At 33.9% G+C, this 24,437-nt stretch overlaps 1 protein-coding gene and 1 long non-coding RNA gene across 2 annotated transcripts in view; both read left to right on the plus strand.

Moving 5' to 3' along the window:
• The window catches only part of LOC118762548, a 26,097-nt gene extending 2,050 nt beyond the window's left edge, over positions 1-24,047 (plus strand). The window contains exons 2-3 of the long non-coding RNA XR_004998301.1: positions 2,629-2,638; positions 23,939-24,047. This is a non-coding gene — a long non-coding RNA (uncharacterized LOC118762548). The remainder of the gene's footprint in view (positions 1-2,628; positions 2,639-23,938) is intronic.
• LOC115209871 (retinal guanylyl cyclase 2-like) overlaps positions 1-24,437 on the plus strand; it is an 870,127-nt gene that overhangs the window by 597,346 nt on the left and 248,344 nt on the right. The window lies entirely within an intron of this gene.

The following is a 24,437-nucleotide window of genomic DNA, read 5'->3' on the forward strand; positions in this document are numbered from 1 at the left end:
ATAGTATAATACAGAGAATGTAGTGTGTGCCTTTTACCTGAAAATGTACCTTAAGAATGTAAGAATATAAAATAAAGCTATATAAGCCTATAGGTTGACTTGTGACCAAATTGACTTATGACCAGTCAGTTGGAACCAATTGTAGTCGTAAGTTGACAATGACCTGTAATCTTAAAAACCATAATAATACATGCTAAAATGTTTTAAGGTTCTCAAATTAGAGGATGGTTTTTATTTTATAATTAAAAAATATCCATGTCTTAAGTATTTAAGATTTTTTGCAATAAGATACTTTTCAACTAATTGGTCATTAAGAATGTTGTTTCATTTGTTCACATTTAACGCACTAACAGTATATACAACACAGTTCCATAGTAGTGTGGATTCACCATTTTCTAGTGTTCCTTGTAGTTAGTACTTCGTTTATCTTTCTTTTTCCAGCCAACATTGTAGAACACTTTTTGTACCAACTGTTATGTTATACAAGTAGCTCTTAGTAAATCAACAATGCTTAACCCTTTCATTACTGTATTTTGAGATGCTCTGTGTTTCTTTCAATCATTTTAAATATAACAAAAAATTTTGTAAAATAACTTAGTTATCATTAAGCTAGTGTTTGGAACATAAATTGTGACTAAGACTTGGTGGAAGATTTTAATTCAAAGCTTATGAAAACAAGACATTTTACCACAGAGCCAGAGCTGGTTTTTGCCGGGTTAGTAACAAAAGGGTTAAGCAGCTCTTAATGGATTTTCAATAACCACTTTTAAAAGTGAATCCCAAAGTTGAGGATACAATTCTTGTTAGTTTGGTTTTTGACCAGAGCATACAACAAGCATTCTTGGACTCTAGTTTTGATTTCATATTATTTGAATCCTAGCTAAGTAGTGATGATGTATAAGTTTATTTATACAGTCTGTTTACAGTATATTATTTCCAGTTTTACCTAAAGGTTTTCATCTTTAGCTTTGTCTGTTTAGTGTCAGTGTATGTGTGTGTGTGTGTCCAGATTACAAATAGGCAAGTGAGTTATGTACAAGTGACCTTCTACTGTTTCTGGACCAACAACTGTGAATACAGTTCTATATTTAAGAGATGAGGAATTATGTACATTATTTACATTTGATGGATAATTGTCCTCATCTTGTTTGTTGTTAACACAACGTTTTGGCTGATATACCTTCCAGCCTTCATCAGATGTCTTGGGGAAATTTCAAACCTGGGTTCTCATTCCTAAGTTATTTTTCAATGTTGTTATTATCATTATTATTATTATTATTATTATTATTATTATTATTATTATTATTATTATTATTATTAACTATTATTATTGTTATTATTATTATTATTATTATTATTATTATTATTATTATTATTATTATGATTATAACTATTATTATTATTATTATTGTTATTATTATTATTATTATTATTATTATTATTATTATTATTATTATTATGCCCGTGGACATATGGTGTAGTGGTTAAGAGCACGGGCTGCTAACCCTGAGATTCTGAGTTCGATTCCAGGCAGTGACCTGAATAATAATGATAAAAATAATAATAATAATAATAATAATAATAATAATAACAACAACAACATTGAAAAATACCTTAGGAATGAGAACTCAGGTTTGAAATTTCCTCAAGACACCTGTTGAAGGCTGGAGGGTATATCTATATGAGGACAAATATCCGTCACATGTAAATAATGAACTGTGAATACATCACACCTGGCTAACATCATTCAAATGAAAACCCCTTGCTGTAGAAATTGACGCATTTTTTTAACAATATAAAAAAAATCAATTATGAGATCATCCATTTTTTTCATGTAGTGAGGAAAAGATATTAAAATTAATTTGTGTATTTTACTTTCTTTCAAAAGTGTCATTATAAGTATAAATGATTCAAGGTATTCAATATTTAATAAATCCCATTCATTCGATGTCTATCATTTGTCCTCTCTCTTTTACTTGTTTCAGTCATTTAGACTGTGGCCATGCTGGAGTACCACCTTGAAAAACTTTAGTCACAAACATTTACCCCAGAACTTACTGTCAAGTTATGGGGATGCAGAATCACCAACACTGTTCATCAAGCAGTGATTAGACACACACATACATACACACACACACACACATGCACACATGCACGCATGCACGCACACACACAACTGGCTTTTTAGTTTCTGTCTACCAAATCCACTCACAAGGCTTTGGTTGGCCCAAAACTATAGTAGAAGACATTTGCACAAGTTGCCATACAGTGGAACTGAACCCAGAACTACATGGTTAGGAAGCAAACTTCTTACAACACAGCCACTCAGAAATATTTTCTGCATGTTGTACATCTTCAATGTAGAGTAATGGAATAGGTTATGTTGTCTAATATTCCATTATGCTTTGCTGAAAACATACAAACACCCTGGGCCAGACTTGCACATAAATGTGTAACTTCTAGAAAACATTAAATGTTAAATGTATTACTAATACAACATCTTGAGTCATTTACTTTTAATACTTTTATGAGAAAAAATAAAACTAAATTATTTTGATACTTTCCTCCCTTCTACACACACACACACACACAAATGGACGAATGAATTATTAAACTGCTTATATGGAGAAATATAAAAGTATTGGGTTATTTTCCCTTTATTTTGTTTTTCAATTGATTTCTAGTTGTGCTCTCCAAACCTTCCCACCTTATTTGCTTATGACTTCTCCATTCCAACCCTCTAACTGATATATATCAGTCTTATAAAAAAAAACTGATAATTTTATTTCCTTGGTTTTTACCTATTTTTATGCATTTATGTAATAGAATTATGCAACTATTTTATTCTATATTTATTTATATATTCCTATATCAGTAATCTCATAATAATAATCTAATTTACTAACCTGCTAAATACAATAGTTAACATACTTATTTTCCTGTCTAATGTGTTAAACTTATTTGCGAAAATGTTTACAGTTTATTACATTAACTCTTTAGCTTTATCCTGGGGATGTATCAATATCTATTATCCTGACTATGATTTAATCAAATTGCTCTGAAGAACTTAAAAATTAATTTACACTTTTAATACTCCAGATTATCATGATTATCTACACATGGATATTTTAAGTTAATCAAGATGTTCAAGAAAACTTCTGGCTGCATGTTTAGGGTGTTTGGCTCATGCCCATAAGGAAATGGGTTTAATTCCTGGATCAAGCAGCATATTGTGCTCTTGAGTAAAGCACTTCATTCCATATTGGTTCAATCTACTGAGCTGAAATTAGTACCAATCAAGGTGCTTTTGTTGTTGTTAAGAAACAAGATGGTTAAGGGGGATTAGGTGATGGTCTAGGGCTTAGGGGCAGGAGACCCCAGACCTTGGAAAAAAAAACAACAACTTTTGGTCGTCTTGTTGTAGTCGAGGGCTCATTGTTGACGCCTGACACCACTAGGAGGTAGCCCTCAAAGTCACTGGAAATGGAGATCTCCAGGTCCAAATTCTTGAACAGCACCAAGGTGCTAGTGCAGCTTTGCCTCCCTCCAGCTATCACATCCTGGATCTTTATTGTATCAAGAGTGAGAGGCACTGAGAGTGTGTCTGCTTGTAACAACTTGGATATCAAAAACAAATAGTGGAAGTATGATATATGCTACTTAGCCATGCTTGCTTCTAAGTATGGCTTGGTCGGCAGCTGGCTGTACTGTGCTGTGCAGTTTAAAGCTGACAGTGATGATTATTCTACTTAGAATTCTGTCACTGATAATGTGGATAATGATAATAGTAATAATGTTGATGACTGGAATATCTGTAATCTTCATACTTTATATGCAAAAAAAAAAGTTAGGAAGATTAAGTTGGAAAGTTGCATCAAAACTCTATCATTAAAACAAAAAGACATGAATCTTATTTTGAAAGGATGTTAATTATGTAGGAGAACAGCTGGACAAAATAAATAATAAAATGTGCCACAAAAAAAACATTCTTCTTCAGATTTTAACCCTTTTGATTCCAACCTGTGACCACCCCTTCATGGCTCCAACACAGCTGCAGTCCAATATCTCAAACAAATAAAGATTACATTGATTAAATTGGTGAATTTTAACTAGGAGAACACTAAAAATGTTTAAATGAAAAATTGGTCTATGTATGATATGTCTAACCGCCCAAGTTTGAATCCTGGTCACAGCAGATCAGCTAATATATTTTGTGAGGGTGCATAGCTCAGTGGTTAGAGCATCAGGCTCACAATCATGCGGTTGTGAGTTCAGTTCCTGAACTGGATCTACGTGCTGTGTTCTTGAGCAAGACACTTTATTTTACATTACTCCAGTTCACTCAGCTATAGAATTATGTTGTGATGGCCTTTGCCTTTCTCTTGGGATAACATCAGTGGTATGGAGCGGTGAAGGTGGTATGATGGGTGACTGCTGGTCTTCCATAAATAGCCTTGTCTGGACTTGTGCTTCAGAAGGGAACTTTCTAGGTGCAATCCTATGGTCATTCATTGAAGGGGTCTTTACCATTTTACCTCTTGGAAATGTTGTTCAAGATAAGGAACATTTTCAAAACACAAAAGCATTTGCCAATCAGGTCTGTTTTCTCAATTTTCCTAAACCTCTCTTTATTTATACAATTGATAATGAAAAACATTTTGATTCAACCCATACATGATTGGCTTATCATAATACTGAACTTCTTTAAAGTAACAATATATAGTTAACACAATTTGTAATCTCTGATCTTGCCAAAATATCAATTAGGATATTTCAAGATAGTGATTCTCATGAATTTTATTCTTGTATTATTAGGCCTAGTTAAAAAACAAAATCTATTATGAAGTAGACAATTAAAAAACAAACCTGTACTACAGAGAAAGTGGGAAGACTATGCATATCTACAATCTTCTCAGAGAAAACCCAGGATTATCACCCTTAATATTGTAAAGGAATGTAATGACATGCCTTTTAGGCTTGACAAGTATAGAAAGTTATCAATATAATGAAGCAGAATGAGAAGTGAGACAAAAGATAAATGACTCCAGATAAGTGAGATAAAAGGAGAGTAACTAGAGGGGAAATAACATGAAAAATAGTGAATTCTGCATGCTCTAGATACTTGAATATAGATGAAAGCAAAACTGTGTGTTAAAGCATTCATAATAATTTTACAAATAATTCTAATTTTAAATAGCAAGGATATTATCAGTAGTACGTACATATATATACTGCATCAGTCATTACATATGGATTAATAACATTGAATAAGAACAGCTTTAGACACAATAGATTGCTACACCAATATTCTACTTAAAAGTATCCCATTCTACAAAGCAAACTAATATTTTATAAATGTCTCTTTGAGAATGTCATGGATATCTGGCTCTTCTATCATAGTTGTGTTGGGTTACTGGCTGTGTATAAATGCTGAACACCACTCATAAACAATGAGCAGAAGCTTTATTTACAGTACACAGAATTTTCCATGTTAGTCTTTGAATGTAGAAAACAAACAACAATTTATACACATTGGGAGAGACAAACTCTGTAGTTTATTAATAAAGTAGCTGGTCCATTGTAACTCTGTGACTATGCTGTCACAACTGGAGAAATATCATTGCTAAATTTATGATGGCAAATCTGTTGCTTCTATATGCAAAAAGCTGGAGGATGAAAATCTATATATATATAAAGCTGAAGTTGTCTGTGTATGGCAGGTTTGGTAGCCTTCAACTAACACTATCTCCTCCGAGACCCTGTGGCGCAAGTTGACCAAAATTGAGAGTATGATAGAAGAAGGCTTGCTCTTTATTCCATAGAAGAAAAAATTCAGATCGGACCATGTTAACACCAAGAATTATTTACATCAAAAAGGTGCTTTTTTTCTATGAAAATCCCTATTTTTTACAATTTTTTGACTGCTGTTTTGCCATTTTTCGGTGTATTTCAACCAGAAAAATGTTCACTTAAAGAGAATAACAAGCTACATAATGCAAAATTTTTACTTTTCAAAAATTCCAATTCTAAAGGGTCGAAACAAACCCGAGCAACGCTGGGCGATACTGCTAGTAAGAGTATGTAATTATCAAAGCAACTGTTTGGCATAGTGAAGAGTTTTTGTTGGTGAACAAAAATGAGAATGTAGTTGTCTCTGTGATAGTCTCCACACTCTGAAGTTTAACACCAAAAATTAGCCTATTCATAAAACTTATTAGAAGGTTCTAGAAGGTTGAATCACATGATGGCTCAATATTGATTGGGCAGTTAATTGGCCAATCATGTAAAGATATCATGACTAACAGCAACTTTTACTCAGCTATTTCAGTGATTTGGTTTTGAATCTGCTACAAGAACATTAAGGTAAATTATTTCAGAGTAATTGTTTCAGAGAACAGTTAAAAGTCTTTTTTTAAGTAACTTAATGATGCACACTGCATTTTTGACACACAAGAAAATTTGCTGTTAGCCATTGTAGAACGTAAAGGTAAAAACTGCTGTAAGAACTATCACTATCAGAATTTCCCTGAGAAAATGGATATTTCCCACAGTGAAACTCTAAAATTATGACAACTGGAAAATGGACATACAACAGGCAAATACATTAATTAAAATGAAAATAAGAAAGGTGGCACTTATATAAGTAGAATGTCTTACTTAACTAGAAAAGGCTATTTCAGCTATAATCTGGTGTGTTTGAAAGTATTTCTGATATGTGAAGCAGCAGATGCAACAATAATATTCACATAAAAATCGATCATTGCCTCTAGGTATATTGAGGGAAATATTTATAATTCTTGTAATATTAATGATAAATGTCAATTAAGTGGCCAACTTTCAGAAGCAATATATTATAATTCAATGAGATGTTTATTACTAACATCATATAGCAACCAAAATTCAACACCTAAAGTTTTGAGATACTTGTACACCATTACTTCTTTTAGAAAATAATAATGTAATGATACATTCATTGGTGATTAAGCATACAAGTAGGTTACCAAAATGCAATGCAATGAAAACCTTTAAAATGTGAATGTTCTACATGATGACATTTATAACAATATTTGAAAAACTGAGTTCAGAATTCATTTATTTTTAGTATGGGAAAACTAGCTGTGTATGTTAATTTTATAATATAGTATTTCTGCTCAGATATATGTAAGAATGTCATCGTTGTTGTCATTGTTTTAACCCTTTAGCATTCGGATTACTCTGTCAACTGTAATGCTTATTCATTCTCGTTGTTTTAAATTAATCATGGATTATCTCATAGCTTTGAGATTTCTATCATGTTATTGTCTATTTTTGGCATGACATTCTAGGGTAGGTGTGAGAGGTCAGATCTTGGTAGTTTGAATATGAAACAGATATGAATATGTTAATGCAGTTGGTTTGTCTTTTGTGTTTGAAATCTATGCAGTCATCTAACGAAAACGGTTTTTTGCAATGATGTAATGTTTTCATTAATCAATTAAAGGATTCACTTGAAACGGCTGTAATGAATTGACACCTGTACATCTTTGTTACTCATTTGTATTTTATTCACCTACACTGAAATATGCATTTCGGATGTTTTATACAAAGCATTTTTGTATTTTTATATAAATTACCTGTCTGAACAACCAAGTGCTGACCTCGTCACTAAGTTGGGTCGTGTTATCTGCATACACTGCAAGAATATCAAGTGCAAACTACTGCACCTCATGAGTAAACTCCAATAGTATTTAAAGTTGGTCATTCCAAGTATATAGTTTATACTTGGAATGTTCCATTCTAAACAAAACTGTCCGACAATCAAGAACATGAAACTCTGAGTAACTGTTTTTGTGATATTTCTGCTGCTTTTAAATAAAGTATTTCTCATTGTTTTCAACGTTTTTTTGTTTTTGATATCCTGTACCCATATTTGCATGTATATATACATATATATGTAGGTATGTACATATATGTATGTATATATGCCTATATTTATATATCATTTATATTATATACATATATATATATATATATATATATATATATATATATATACCAGAGTAAGCACATAAATGTGAAACAAGGTGGAAAAATAGTACTCGAATACCAGAGGTAGAGTAATATGCTTTATTAAAAAGCAGCAAAGATATGCAACTACTTTGATGGATACACATTTGAGAATGGTTTTCTGTCATTGGTGTCCTATCAAGTGTCCTAATGGTGTTTTAAATAACTGGTTGAATGCAATAACAAACTGTGGTATAAGATCATATTTTTATAAAAACCTTAAATCAAATAAAGAAGGACAGAGCCTGAATGGTCCAGGGTAAATAATTAGCTGTAAAATATTAATCAATTAATAAAAAGTCATATCTGTTTAAAAAAAAACAAATTCATTTAGCAGTATATACACATACCAAACCATCTATAATATACATATATTCACTAAACATACTGATGCAGGTACATGGCTACATACATATACAGACATAAATATATGCACAAATGCATATATATGTATGCATGCACACACACGCGTGTCACCAAAATCTCTTGGCGTATGCTTATATAAGTTAGTTGTTACAGGCGAAAGAAAGAGAAGGAAAATATCAGAAAATAGTAGGTGGGGGAAGAAGAAAACAGTGGAAAAGAAGGAAAAGAAAGAGAAACAGAAACTTAGAGAGAGAATGGGAAAAATATATAGGGGTGGAGAGTGTTATATGATGGCATTTGAAAAGTATCTAAAGATGATTAGATATGTTGTTTAGCTTGTGCAACGAACATATAAAAAGACACACATAGAATTACATGTATATCTACATAAATACAGACATACATAAAAATATTCTATTCCCACCGAAATTTTAGGTTTGCTTTGATTTTTATAATAATATGATTTCATACAGCAATTTGTTCATTGCGTGCAACCAGTTATTGAAAAGACTGTTAGTTGAAAGGATCAATGAAACAAAACCATTTTCAAATGTGTATCTATCAAACTAATTGTATATTTTTGCTTGTAACCTTATTTTTGTTCCATTCTAAACAAAACTGTCCAATGAACGGGAACGTGAAACTCTGAGTAACGATTTTTGTGATATTTTTGCTGCTTTTTAATAAAGTATATATATACATATAGACAGATAGGTAGCTACATACATACATATGCATTTATATATAATTAGACACATCTCTCTCTCCCCACTTTCTCACTCTCTCTCTCTCTCTCTCTCTCTATATATATATATATATATATATGTATATATATATATTATATATATATATATGTATATATATATATGTATATATATATATATATATATTATATATATATATATATATATATACAGATATTATTTATATACACCTATGGATGTGCATACATATATAATACATCTGCATATAAGCATGTGGGAATGTGTGTGTATACACATGTTTGTTCAAATTATTTTTAGATCGATGAAATCAGTAAAATATGTTATCCTTTACTTGGAAAGGGCAAGCATAGAAAAATGGACTAAAATGGAAGAATAAAATGAAAGTGTGTGTGTGTGTGTGTGAAACTGATAAAGCAAATACAATTTATGATAAAAATTTACAATTTTATTTTGGGTAAAGTGTCAGTATCTTTTGGAGCAAAATCTTTTAATGCTGTTCGCATGCTCAACTGCCTCTGACTGTCACACACTTCCACTCCGTTTCTTGATTCACCCTCTTTTTCCATCCAAGCCTATTTTTATGCCCAGTCCACCACAGTATGTATACATATACATCTCCATATATATAAAACTGAGAATGTGTGTCTGTCTGTCTGTGTGTTTCCCTAAAACTTGAGAACTACACAACCAATTTCATTCAAATTTTACATATGCTTTACTTAAGGTCGAGGAGTGTCATCAGCAAAATTTTAACTTTTTCTCTAGGGTGACCCCACAGCAATATCATATCTTCTCCACTATTTCAGTATTACGTGTTAAAAGTGAAACAAAAACATCTCTCTTTTGTAATGCAGACACTTTCACTTTAATACTGAAACTATTAAAGTGAAAGTATTATATAACAGGGATGAACCATTAACAGTGGTCATCCATTTTGCTAGAAGAAGATCCGCTATGGTCTTATATGCTACACCACTGGTTTTCAATTCATATTAATCAAATTAATATTCAATTTTTCACCCTTATTATGTGTGTGTATTAGCAATTCATATAAAATTGCATCAATGACTTGAACTTGAATAAGTGGTTTCCCATAAATGGGGATAAATTAAAAAGGTTTGTTGTTATTATTATTACTGTTTGACTATTGTAATCACGTTTGTTGGTTCCTCGTCAAGGAAACGTTGTTGTGTTGCATTTGCTAAATAATTGTAAACCGTAACCCTCCCCCTTTCGGAGAAGGGGCTTTGGTTATTGTTTAAAAATTGAATTGTGTCCCTGTTTGGGGAAATTGACAATATTTTCACCGTCTTTACGGAAGCATTTTTGTTAAAATGGCTTCAATAGAAGAAAGTCCCAAAATGAATTCCACTGCAGCCGTACACTTTTATACAAGAGGGAGGACAAGATCCAATTGATCGAAATTGCAAGAGACGGGCCTACAATTCCAGTCTGTTATATATTTTGAGTGTTGTTATCACTAGCGATATCAAGATATAACTTTGTATTTTGTATTTTATGTGTAGATGTATATATATAGATGTACATGTAATATGTACACATATATATACACATATATACATGCATAATATATCTACCCATACACACATATGCACACACACACACACACATACATAGGGGCAGGTGTGGCTGTGTGGTAACAAACTACGTTCCAAAAACATGGTCCTGGGTTCAGTCCCACTGTGTGGTGACTTGGCATGTGTCTGCTGCTGTAGCCTCAGACCAACAAAAGCCTTCTCAGTGGATTTTGTACATATATACAGGCATACATACATATATATACATGCATACGTACATATTCGGCATAAACATTCTACCACTACAACTAATAACTGTTGGGAACACTTTCAAACCTGCCTTAAATTCGAACCGGAATCTCAAAAACATTGTCCCCTTACATCTCATTCTCATTTCATTCCCAACACAGGGAAATAAAACTTACTTCTCACTGCGGGACAATGGATGATGGAAACAGATATTTACTACATGATACCTTATCAAGTGAAGTATATTGTCATCCACTTCACCTCTAACCTTCATAGCATACGGACAATTCAAACGACCCCACACCACTATACCACCACTTGCTGTCTACAAACACAGCCAGACTGAAATAATTAATACATTCTTCTAGAAGTGAATACAAAATTCTCAATCTTGAGGGGATGGGCCCCTTAGATACTAACATGGCCATTAGACTCCATATAATGGATTCTAATGGCATAGGGCCCACTTGCCATCTGGCCAGTCTGCCACTGTGTATATATATCAGCATGGCTGCAGCTCTGAGCTGAAACTAGAAAAAAAAAAAAAATATAAGAAATAGGAAAATACACACAAAATTATGTAAGTTTGAGTATTTTCCTTTTTTAATTTCTTATATACATTACAACTCATGACGTGGGGATAATCGAAATTTCTCTTTTCTGTTACTACTATATATATACACACACACATATATATGTATATATATCTATATCTATCTATCTATATATATATATATATGTATGTGTATATATATATATATATATATATGTATGTATATATATACATATATATATATATATATATATATATATATATATATATATATATATATATATATATATATCTATCTGTTTCGTGTCCCCGCCCCGTTTCGTGTCCGTTGCCAGCCTCGCCTGGCCCTCGTGCCGGTGGCACATAAAAAGCACCATCCGTTCGTGGCCGTTTGCCAGCTCTGTCTGGCACCAGTGCGGGTGGCACGTAAAAAGCACCCACTACACTCACGGAGTGGTTGGCGTTAGGAAGGGCATCCAGCCGTAGAAACACTGCCAGATTTGACTGGGCCTGATGAAGCCTTCTGGCTTCACAGACCCCAGTAGAACCGTCCAGCCCATGCTAGCATGGAAAACGGACGCTAAATGATGATGATGATGATGATGATATATAAAACTTGCTCCATTCTAAACAAAACTGTCCAACAAACGGGAACGTGAAACTCTGAGTAACAGTTTTTGTGATATTTCTGCTGCTTTTTAATAAAGTGTGTATATATATGTGTGTGTGTGTGTGTGTGGAGAGAGAGGAGTGGCACTCCTTTGGTTTTGATGGTGAGTGTTCTCCTTGATTCAATCTATAGAACAGACTGTTCCTGAAATTAATATGCAAGTAGTTGAGCACTCCACAAAAATGTAGTTCTCAGGGAGATTTCAGCATGACACAGAATGTGATATGGCTGGCTCTTTGAATCACAGAGTCTACTCCCTTTTGCCAGTTGAGTAGATTAGAGCAATGTGAAACAAAATGTCTTGCTTAAGGACACAATGTGTTGCCACAAATCAAAATCAAATTCAAAACCTTACAACCATGAATTGAACACCCTAACCACTAAGCCATGCACATTCATTGTCCAGCACCCCAAGCAGAAATATAAGGACACAGATATTGTTAGTTAGTTAGTTAATTAGTTAATTTTTTGGCTCAAAAAGTAAAAAGCAAGGCCATGTAGGGGGACATGGAGTTATGTACAGGGTGGTGTTCATGTAAAGAGTTCAGGCCACTTGAGGTCAAGGGAGACCTTAAACCGAGCGGTCGTCGGCATCTTCACCATCTTGTCTGGCAGCTTATTCCACGGATCCACAACCCGGATGGAGAAAGCCCCTCTGCTTCGATTGAGATGAAATCGTTGCAGATAGAGCTTTTCAGAATGACCCCGCAGCTGACGCTCTGGAGCAGGAGTGAAGAACAGCTCTTTCGAGAGGTTACACTTTTCGCTTATGATGTTGTGAGCAAGAATGAGATCTCCACGGCGTCGTCATTTTTCTAGAGAATAAAGGTCAAGCGTCTTCAGCCTTTCTTCATAAGACAAATTCTTGAGACCAAGAACCATGCGGGTAGCCAGCTTCTGGACTCTTTCGAGATACTGTATGTCTTTTAGAAGATAAGGAGAAGAGGCTTGAATCCCGTACTCCAATATGGGTCTCACCAGCGTGACATAGAGCGGTAGGAATATGGCTGCTGTGAGCATTCCGAATGACCGTCGAATCAAGAACAGAATTCTGTGTGCTTTGTTTGCAGCATGGACACACTGGGCCGAAGGTGAAAAGGAGGAATCCACCAAGATACACAAGTCCTTTACCTGATCGGTCCTTTCCAGCAGCAGATGACCCGGCTCGAAATCAAGTTGAGTTGCAGGAGGAGAGCCAACAGGCAGATGACAACACTTTGACATGTTCAGACACAGGTCCCATTCATTAGACCATCTCCAAATTAGGTGGAGGCATCAACGAAGATTCTCTATATCACCGTGAGGAGCGATTAGTTTGACATCGTTGGCAAATAGAAGGGTGTGTTGCGTGAGGTCGTCGAGCAAATCATTTATGAAGACTAAGAACAATAAGGGTCCAAGCACTGAACCTTGAGGCACACCACTGCTCACACTGGAGACGTCAGACCGTGAACCATTAACTTGGACTTGGAAGGAGCGATCTGAGAGGAAGGTACCAACCCATCATACAATATCCGGATGGAAACTATATGCTTGAAGCTTGACAAGTAATAGGTGGTGGTTTACCGAGTCAAAAGCTTTGGCAAAGTCCAATAAAACAATGTCAACAGCATCACTATCATCGAGGATGTGCGTCAAAATGATGTTTCCTGGGGCTAAACAGCATTAACAAGCATCCCTTCCAGGACAGCCACATTATGTTGGCAAATAGTCTTTACTTCAAAGAACTGTTACTGAATATTTCTTTTTGAGATATTTAGAAATAATAATGTTTCTATCTTAACACAGTATTTTTTGTACAAGTATTTGAAAATGAATAAAAACTGGAAGTTCATATGTACTTTACTGGTGCCTCAGGATAAATATATTATAAGATCATTATCATCATAATCATTGCTCATTGTTGTTGCCATCATTTTCATCATCATCATTTACCTACACACTTCCATGCTGGTATGAGTTACGTGAATTGTTATCTTTTACCCATAGTTATTGCCCCCCTAAGCAGTTCAGTAACCATGTTGTGCTGGTAAATCATATTGGGCATGGTTTCTATGACAGCATGCCTTTGTTATTTCCAGCCACTTTACTGCATCTGCAAGCTTACTAGCTATGTTGACAGCAAGTAGTTAGCAATAAAGCTAGTCACTGGTCTGCTCGAGAAAATAGCAATACATAGGTCTGTAAATTAATTAAATAATTTTCTCAAGGTACTCCTGTATTTAAAGATTCATCTAACTTTTGCACCATAAATAATAATGGCTTGTGATTTGGTCACAAAGCCAGAAAATTTTAGAGGAAGAGTTAAATCAGCAACAGTGATCCTATTACTTGACTGGTATATCATTTTATTGACACTAAAAAGATTTAAAGCTAAGTTGATCTCAGTATGAAATGAACTTAAATGCTAAGAGCCACAACATATATCAGAGGCATTTCCTTCAAATACTCCTAAAACAATTCAGCCAACTTGCTGCATCATAAATAATAAGAAGGAATGTTTACATTAACACTTGTCTACTATAAATAGGCATCGGAGTGGCTGTGTGGTAAGTAACTTGCTTACAAACCACATGGTTCTAGGTTCAGTCCCACTGCATGGCACCTTGGGCAAGTGTCTTCTACTATAGCCTCAGGCTAACCAAAGCCTTGTGAGTGGATTTGGTAGACAGAAACTGAAAGAAGCCTGTTGTATATATATATATATATATATATATATATATATATATATATATATATATATATATATATGTATATATATGTATGTATGTATGTATGTATGTATGTGTGTATATATGTTTGTGTGTCTGTGTTTGTTGCTCAAACATCGCTTGACAACCAATGCTTGTGTATTTACCCACCTAACCTATCAATTTCGCAAAAGAGACCAGTAGAATAAGTACTAGGCTTACAAAGATTAAGTCCTGGGGTCGATTTGCTCAACTAAAAAAAGGCGGTGCTCCAGTATGGCCACAACCAAACGACTGAAACAAGTAAAAGAGTAAAGGAGTAAAAGAAAACGAAAACCGTTTAGCGTTCAGATTACTTTGTCAAATGTAATGCTTATTTATTCACACTGTTTTGAAGTAATTATGTGTTACCTTGTAGCTTTGGGATTTTGATGATATAATTGTATATTTTAAGAATGATATCATAGGGTAGGTGTGAAAGATGAGATCTGGCTAGTTTGAGCATAAAACAGGTAGAATATTTGAACCAGATATGGCAGGTTTAAATGCTAAAGGGTTAAAAAGAATGGTATGAATCAAATTTGGTACAAATTTCCTCATAAAACCAATCATTTTCATGGAAAATTTTTTAATCAACTTCAGTATTTTACTGATATTTATTTTATCAACTTCAGTGAAGAGAATTTGAACTCAAAATATAAAGAAATATAATATTTATCTATGTGCCCTTTTCAAGCCTAGCCAGGCTCATGGGCTGGCCCAATTTCCCAGTTTCTATGGCATATGTGTTCCCCCTAACTGGATGGGACACCAGTCCATTGCAGCATTACTCAAGAAACAGGAAAAAAGAGCGAGAGAAAGTTGGGGCGAAGGAGTACAACAGGGGTCGCCACCACCCCCTGCTGGAGCCTCATGGAGCTTTAGGTGTTTTCACTCAATAAACACAAACAATGCCCAGTCTGAGAATCGAAACCGCAATCCTCTGACCGTGAGTCCACTGCTCTAACCACTGGGCCATTGTACCTCCACAAAGAAACATAATAAAATACTACAAATTATATCATTTATCTGGCACACTACATTTTTTTTTCAAGACAAAATGGACAGAACTAAATTTTAAAATTTGGGTGTAATTTGCCTAATGTCAATTGATCTTGTCTAAAATACACCTATCATATGCTCTCATGTGCATTACTAGTAATCAACTCAAATGGTCAGCTATTACCTATCACCAAGTAGTTGAGTTTTAAAAAATTTCCTTTCTTGGTTGCAACTATTTATTCTGTTTTGAAAAGCATTGTTTTTTCATGACAGCAATACTTGATTTGAAAATTTCCTAAAATTATCTTCTGAAGTTTTATTTACATTATTCTTTTCTTGTTTTCACTTTCTAATCTTTTGTATCGTATCTTGCTAATGTGTACTAGAAAACCTCTTGTAAATAGAATGTTCAGAAGAAAGAAAATAGTTATAAATTTGATAAATATAATTATCATCCAAGTAATGTTTCCTTACATGAAAATCTTCTGTGAGTTTTGCATGCAATAATAGCATGCTTCCATTAATGTAATATCTAATTTTACTCAAATACATTATCTAGGTTTAAAAGTAATTTTTCTTCAACTACTACTACTACTACTACTACTGCTGCTGCTGCTACCACCACCACCACCACCACCACCACCATCACCACCACCACCACCACCACCACCACTACTACTACTACTACTACTACTACTACACACACACACACACAGAGGCACATAGTCACTTACTTTAGGGGAGGGGTATAGTCCTTCATATAGATAGTAGATATTGCCTGGTACATATTTTATTGTCCCAGGGTGGAAGAAATGAAGCCTGATCTGGATTTGAATTCAGAATGTAAAGAGATGTAATTCAATAGTGTAAAGCATTTCATTTGTCACCCTACTGATTCTGTTTTATACCACTGTAGTAGTAGTAGTAGTAGACAAAAAGTGGAAACTGCTCTAAAGATAAAGGGTTCAACATGGGAATGGTGTAACTTCTATTACAAAGCCTTTTGGTGAAATGTGAACTTGACCTGCTTAGCACACTTCTTGATTTAGTTATGTAATTAGCAGTGCATGCCTCTTGCATCAAATTTCTACTGAAAATTTTTTCCAGGTTTCTGTTTTGACTGGTGACACTTCCTTTTAATAAATAACTACATAAACAACTTATAAACAACTACATCTGTCTCTGATTTCAAAAAACGATATTTTTAAAGTTATCAAATACAGAAGTTTTATGAAGACACTTGGTAAGTTATCCTCATTTGCATCTATTCACACAGAGAGACTGTCTTCCAGTTTTGCCTAAAGGTACATATGAAAGTAAGATTAACAAGTTAACAAGTTTCAGTTTCCTCCAAGAAAGCTTAGCTTCTTCAAAAGTTTTTCTTGTCTTTCCCAACAGTCAAATATCTGTTTGTCAAATCAATAACTTGTGACAGTATATTTTCTTTGATCTTTTGTTCAGAAGAGGTGTGACTCTAACCCTTCATAGGGCTTCCAAGAGCAGTAGCAGGGAGGGAGAAAGGTTTCTGAGACTGGAGAACTAATCTAAACGCTTACAATAGAGTTAAAGGCACTATTAAGCTGAGCAAGGGTTTAAATCCACTGCCCTCATGGGTTATGAGAGGATGTAAACTAAAATTGCATAGAAAAGAAACATCTGGTCTGACACTTTTACAATGCTGCAAATGTGATTGTGAAGCAGACATTTTAACCACACAAATCTGCTTGCATGCGTGTGTGCATTCGTAGCTGCAAGCTAGAAAATAATGTGTGCAATATAGAAACAGAATATAATTAATTGTTATAGAAACAGAATATAATTAATTGTTATATTACTCAGAGTAATATGAATATCATTGATCTTGTAATTAATTTCTAGAAAACACAATATATATATTACAATGACACAAACGATATGTATATACATTCACTTAAATAGGAAAGTGAAATAGGAAACTGTACATATGCATACACACACATAAATATATATATATATATATATAAATACATATACATACATACATACATACATACATACATACATACATATATACACACATACATACATACATACATACATACATACATATATATAGACACACACATACATACATACATACATACATACATACATACATACATATATACACACATACATACATACATACATATATATATATATATATATATACACACATACATACATACATACATACATATATATATATATTTTTTTTTTATATGAATAAATGATAGAATGGAGTTGAACGACGATTTAACAAAATTCCTTTATTCTCGACATATGCTTTGAAGACTGCATATTCCTAATTTCGAAGGAATAAGGGGTGCATTATGCTGCCTTCTCATCAGGAAAGACAAGGAACTTATGTCAGCATCATGATGAACAAAAACTTTTAGATGACTGCTCACACGGAGTCCATAGCGATAATGAGTGTTTCTTTAAAATATTCCGTTTAAGCAGTGACGTCAAAAATGGTTGAATGTAGAGGATTCTAGAAAGTTCAAGAGTTCAAACAAGGTTGGAAGGGGAGAGATCTAAGAATAGGAAGGTGACAGGGTGCAAGTCATATGAATGGTAATGTGTTGTTGTTTGCTTTTTCTAATGAGATTGAGTGCCTATGTGTGTGTATGTATATAACTGCATTCGTGTCTATGTGTGTGTATGTGAGTGCGTGATTGTGTGTGTGGATGGGTAGATGTCAAAAACAACTATTGGTGAAGTGACAGGTTTGTGTCTGTGTGTTTGATTGTGCTTACGATAGAGAGAGGGAGAGAGAGAGAGAGGGGAGGGAGAGGTAGAGAGACAAAGGTAAAACATACCCCAACGAATTAGGTAGTAGTCCTTCATGAGTATAAAAAATTTGTCTATGGTGGTGTTGTATAAGTGGAACCAAATTATTAAATTCAAGGAGATTATCTATATTAATCATCATTCATATGAGTGAAAGGTGTGTTTCTGCCAGTGCATGCACCTATAGGATTTTTCAACCATTGTATTTACTAAAGGGAATTTGGCGAAAAGTATATGGAAAAGTTCGGAGTTACAGACGCCACAAAATTTTCTGCCCTTATCAAACGGAAAGGATACAGACAATATGGACCATTCCAGCTTGAAAGTTATATTGCTGTCCTTAAGACGCCAAACTAATTTACTTAGTCCTGTGCTTTGTTGTTTTCTCTTATCTCGGAAAGTTGAATAATGATTGGAAATCCTCTGGGCTAATTTAGAAGTAGTAGCCCCAATGTAGAAGAAGACACCGGTACCGGAAGAAATTTTACACTGGTAAATGGAATTTCTAATTTTGGAATTGCTGGACAAGAACTTTAATCTGTTAGGGTTTACCTCCGAGACTAAGACGGAGTTTTTTATTGTTATGATTGCTGTTAATATTAATATTATTGCTAGCATTGACCACTATACTATTCCTGTTATTGTCATTACTATTAATTGTACTATCGTCGGCAATTTCTCTGACTATAGGAATGCTGGGGTTGTTATCATCAATACTACCACTGTTATTAGAAATGCTGTCGTTACTACCACTAACACTACCACTGTTAATAATCCGACTAATATTACTATTAATATTACCATTGTTAATGCCAACGCTGCTATGAATGTTGCTATTATCAATACTATTTCTATTATTATTATTATTGTATGTTTGGTTGGAATTGGTAAGAGCAGTATCATAACTCCCGGGTAATGAATCCTTATTTAGCAGCTTGTTATTATAGGAGGCAATAATTTGCGATAGATTTCTAGTGTTAGAGAATGCAATCCTTACCTTATGCGAATTGATAGTAGAGTAATACCTAGAATTCCTGGGAAAGTTCCTAGCTACGGCTTCACGGAACTGTAAAGGAAGGTTTGACCTGATTTGTTTCCCAAAAGGTATGACAAACCAGATATAGTTTTTTGTGGACTTAGAATTGTTCAGAGTGTTACCATTTACATTAAAGAGAATATTTCTGTGCTGGAAAATTGGTGTTGGTTGCCAATTGCCTCCCCTGGTCCATAAATTATTTTTCTTAAGTATAGTGGTGTTGACGTTGTTAGAGCTGAAATCATTATTCACATTATTTCTATTGTAATTAATTTTCTTATCCTGAGAAGCATATATTGGTTTAGAATGGACCGGGTCGATATATGATACTTTATCTCTATAACCGGCTTTTGACAAGGCGGCGTTATAAAATTCCGCTTTTTGGTTAAAGATGTCGACATTAGCAGATAATTTTGACAGTCTTAAAGAAATATTTTTAACTAAATTATCGGTAATAGTTTTGGCATGGTTACGGAAAATGCCGATATATTTAAGATTAGTAGAAGGCTTATGATAAGGGAAGTAAGAATTATTCTGCAGATTTAGGGTAACATCTAAGAAGTTGGCTTTAGTTAATTCGTCGTCGAAAACTATGCTCAAGCCCATTCTGCTAAAAAAACTAGCTAATCTGTTTTTAGCCTTCTGTATCCTATTGTTCGGAGTATTCTGTTGGTAAAGTAGACAATCGTCTCGATATAGACCGCCGCAGATGTCCGGGAATTGGTCGGCCAATTCATAGAGAATATAGATTCCGACCAAATCGGCTATCTGGGCGCTATCTGTACTTCCCATTAGCACATCGAAAGCGTTGGGGGTATCTGTGCGGACCCATAACTTATCATCGAACTGTATGAAAGATTTTCTAGCCGCTAAAATCACATTAATTTCCTCTCTGGAGAGGCCTGTCTTATTATGTGCATGCCATAGGACTTTATTGAGCACACTAGGGTTGATCGAAGAGTAGAAACTAGATATATCGAATTGTATGAATTTTGTGTTGTCCTTATTAGTAATAGAAGTAAACCACTCTACGACTTGAGTAGAGTTAGACCATAAGCTGAGTTTTAACTTACTGATTAATATAGGTATGTATTTATCTAAAATGTACTTACTAAGGGTCTTTCATTTATTTGTATTAAAAAAAACACAAATTTCCACACGAAAGCACGTGATCTCTGCCCTTGGCATGTAGCTTCAACCGTGTTTTTCTGACGTGAATTTGCTACCTGTGTATCGGTTAACCGAATTATCCATACTAGGATAATTCATTCAACTACTTAAATATATTTTTCTATGTATATATCGTCATCATGAGCATCATAATCATAACCTAACATTCGTCTTCCATGCTGGTATTCATTAGAGAGTTTAAAGAATCTGATTAACCAGAGCTCCAATGTTTGTATTGGTTTGGTTCCACTGGTTGGATATTCTTCCTAATGCCAGCCAATTTACAGAGTGTACTGGGTGCATTTTTCTTCTTGTGTGTGTGTGTGTGTGGCACTGACACTAGTCAGGTTTCCAAATAGCTCACAATGCTAGCCACCTGACTGGAATGGAGCATCATACTGTATTAAGGTAGCTGGCTTTGAGCCAGGTTTTGAGAGGTTAAAGTATGATAGAATGACATGAATATTACTGCTTTTATGTTCAGTTATAAGAAAAAAAACAATTTTATATTAATCTGAAGGGTCATTCCATACATTGTAAAGAACAAATTTATTATTCTTTGACAAGAATAGAATTGGAAGTTACTTTGAAGTTTCAACCAGTTAAGCTGTTTGGTTGGCTAAAACTTCAGTCACTATTAATACTGTTCTGCTGGTTTAAGAATAATATAACCATACATACATACATACATACACACATATATGCACGTGCGTGAGTTGTCTAAGAGACCATAAGTCAGGGAAAATATGCACTCGTATATCTGTCAGTAGAGTGGGTACATTATTCGAAATGTATTGTATTAAATATCCATCATGGCTGATCTTACCAATCAGTTTTGCATAAAGAATACAATGGAGTGTTAGGTAACAGGCTGATTATATAACTTTACGCTCATCAGAGTTAGCTGATATGAAAGGGAATATGGAGACTGCTCACTTTTGTTGAAGGTGGATTAGCACAACTGGTCAGGGGCTGCTGTGACAAAGGTGGTAGAATGAAAAGGGCCAGGACATAACTTCTAAACTAATACCCTGGCCCTTTTTCATTCCATGACCTTGTTCATGGCAGCCACTGACAAGATGTGAAAATCCATCTCTGACAATAGAGAGCAGTCGCCATATTCCCTTCCATATTGGCTAACTCTGATGAGCATAAAGTTATATAATCAGTTTGTTACCTAACACTCCATTGCATTCTTTATGCAAAAATGGTTGGTAAGATCAGGTGAGATGGATATTTAATACTATACATTTCAAATTATATACACATATACATATATACATACATATATATAAATATACACACGTATATATATATATATAAACACGCATATGTGTGTGCTTGCATGTGTGTGCATACATGTGTATGCATGCATGTGAGAGTGTGTTTATGTAAGTATCTACATACACTTGTGAGTGGATATGCATGCTCAAATATCTACACAATCATACACAAACACACAAACAATTAAATGTGTGTAGCAATAGTGGAAAGAGACATTTCCCACAAAAATATATTATCACGTAACCACTTATTCAGCCATGTATTCATAATGCCATATTTATTCTTGTTCTATGGAAGGTACAGAATTCTTAGCATTCTACACCCTACTCCACCCGATTTAAATAACAACCTTATTTCTCATAGTGTTATTCCAAGTGAATTATTACCACCACCAACACCTTTGATGACATTGTCATTGGAATCATCAAAATTTTGTCATTGAGGGTGTCATCAACATCATTATTGTTGTCTTTCTTATTATCATTGTTTCATCATTGTCATCATCAATTTAACCATTATTGTGATTTCACTATCATCATGAATAAGGCAGTGAGCTGACAGAATCATTAGCACACTGGATGAAATGATTTGTGGTGATTTGCCTGTTGCTATATTCTGAGTTCAAATTCTGTCGAGGTTGACTTTGCTTTTCATCCTTTTGGGGGTCAATCAATAAATTAAGTACCAGTGGGTCTTATATATATATATTATATATAGTCAATTCGAGGATGCCAGGTCCTCATTAGGGATTAAATAATCTAAACATTTCACTGTTTAATCACTATCATATTAGGAGAAAGTCATGGCAATATGTTAGGGATTATTATAGTAATATATATTGTTAATAATGAAAGAAAGAAATGGAGAATTATGGATGCATAAATAATTTATTTGTATGATATAATGAAGCTGAAAGTTTTTTTAATAAAAATACTACAAATAAATTATAAATTATAAAGCTCTAAAAGAAATGGCAGATGTCAAAACTCTACATATATGTTTCAATTCATGCCTCTAGGTGATTCATAATTTTAAGCATTGGGGTAGGGTCATATGCTAAGAATTGGTCATCACTTTCATCAGGGCCTTATGAGCTTATACAACAAAGGTTAACATATTTCTTGAAAGGATGCACTTAATTTTAAAATCTACTTTTCCATGCTTCTATGGGACAGAGTTTTATTGAGGTAGATGTCATTTTCTGTTTCCAAATTGGATAACATTTCTACATGGTCAGATATGTTTCTGCAAACTATTAGAAATGAATGAGACTAATTGTATGACAATAACACTCATTTACAATTATCATGTACTGTCATAAAAGGAGACAAAACATGCACAGAAGACACACATGCACACACACACACACACACACACAAACACACACATGCACGCACACATGCACAAACACACAAACATATATACGCATGCTAGATTTCTGTGCAGTTTATTGTGTACCAAATTCCACTCACTCTATCAAATTTACTTCAAAGCTCTAGCAGAAGGCACTTGGCAAATGTTCCAAACAGTGGAATCAAATACAAAACCATGTAACTGTGAAGCAAACTTCTTGACCATAAATCTAATCTTATACCTATACATATATAATGATGTGATGATGATGATGATGATATATATATATTATTTGAAGTGTATAGTATTATATATCCATTAGGGCCGATCTTACCAATTGGTTTTGCACTTGGGGGTTCAATGGAGTGTTAGGTAACATCCGATTATGTATCCCTGCACCCTTCAGAGGATTAATAAATGCAGGCATATATCTAGAAAGCTCTCAGTATTAAGCGAACTTGGTTAACTGCATCAAACAATCAGATATCAATAAATTCAAATAGAATTAACATCCAAGGTAATTTCTCATGTATGATAGCCAAATCCAAATATCACTTAGAAGAATTTTAAGAAATCTGGTGTATATAGTAACATGAACAAGGATGGTGAAAATCACATCTATAATTGATAATACACCATACATCACTGATGATCATTTCTCTTATGCCAGAATATTTATATATAAATAAAAGGTACAAAATACCAGTCAAACCAATATATCTAAAAATTTATGATAACACGTTATCAAGGTAACCCAGAATGAGCAAAATTCAAAGTGAACTGAGATAATATCTTTAATACATGAATGCATGCAAAAAGAATGTTAAGAAGAAATATAATGTTCTAAGAAAAGCCAGTTTAATATTTAAACCTATGATGATATCAGTAGATAATAATAGAATAAT

The sequence above is a fragment of the Octopus sinensis genome, linkage group LG3 (genome assembly GCF_006345805.1).
Source record: "Octopus sinensis linkage group LG3, ASM634580v1, whole genome shotgun sequence".
NCBI lineage: Eukaryota > Metazoa > Mollusca > Cephalopoda > Octopoda > Octopodidae > Octopus > Octopus sinensis.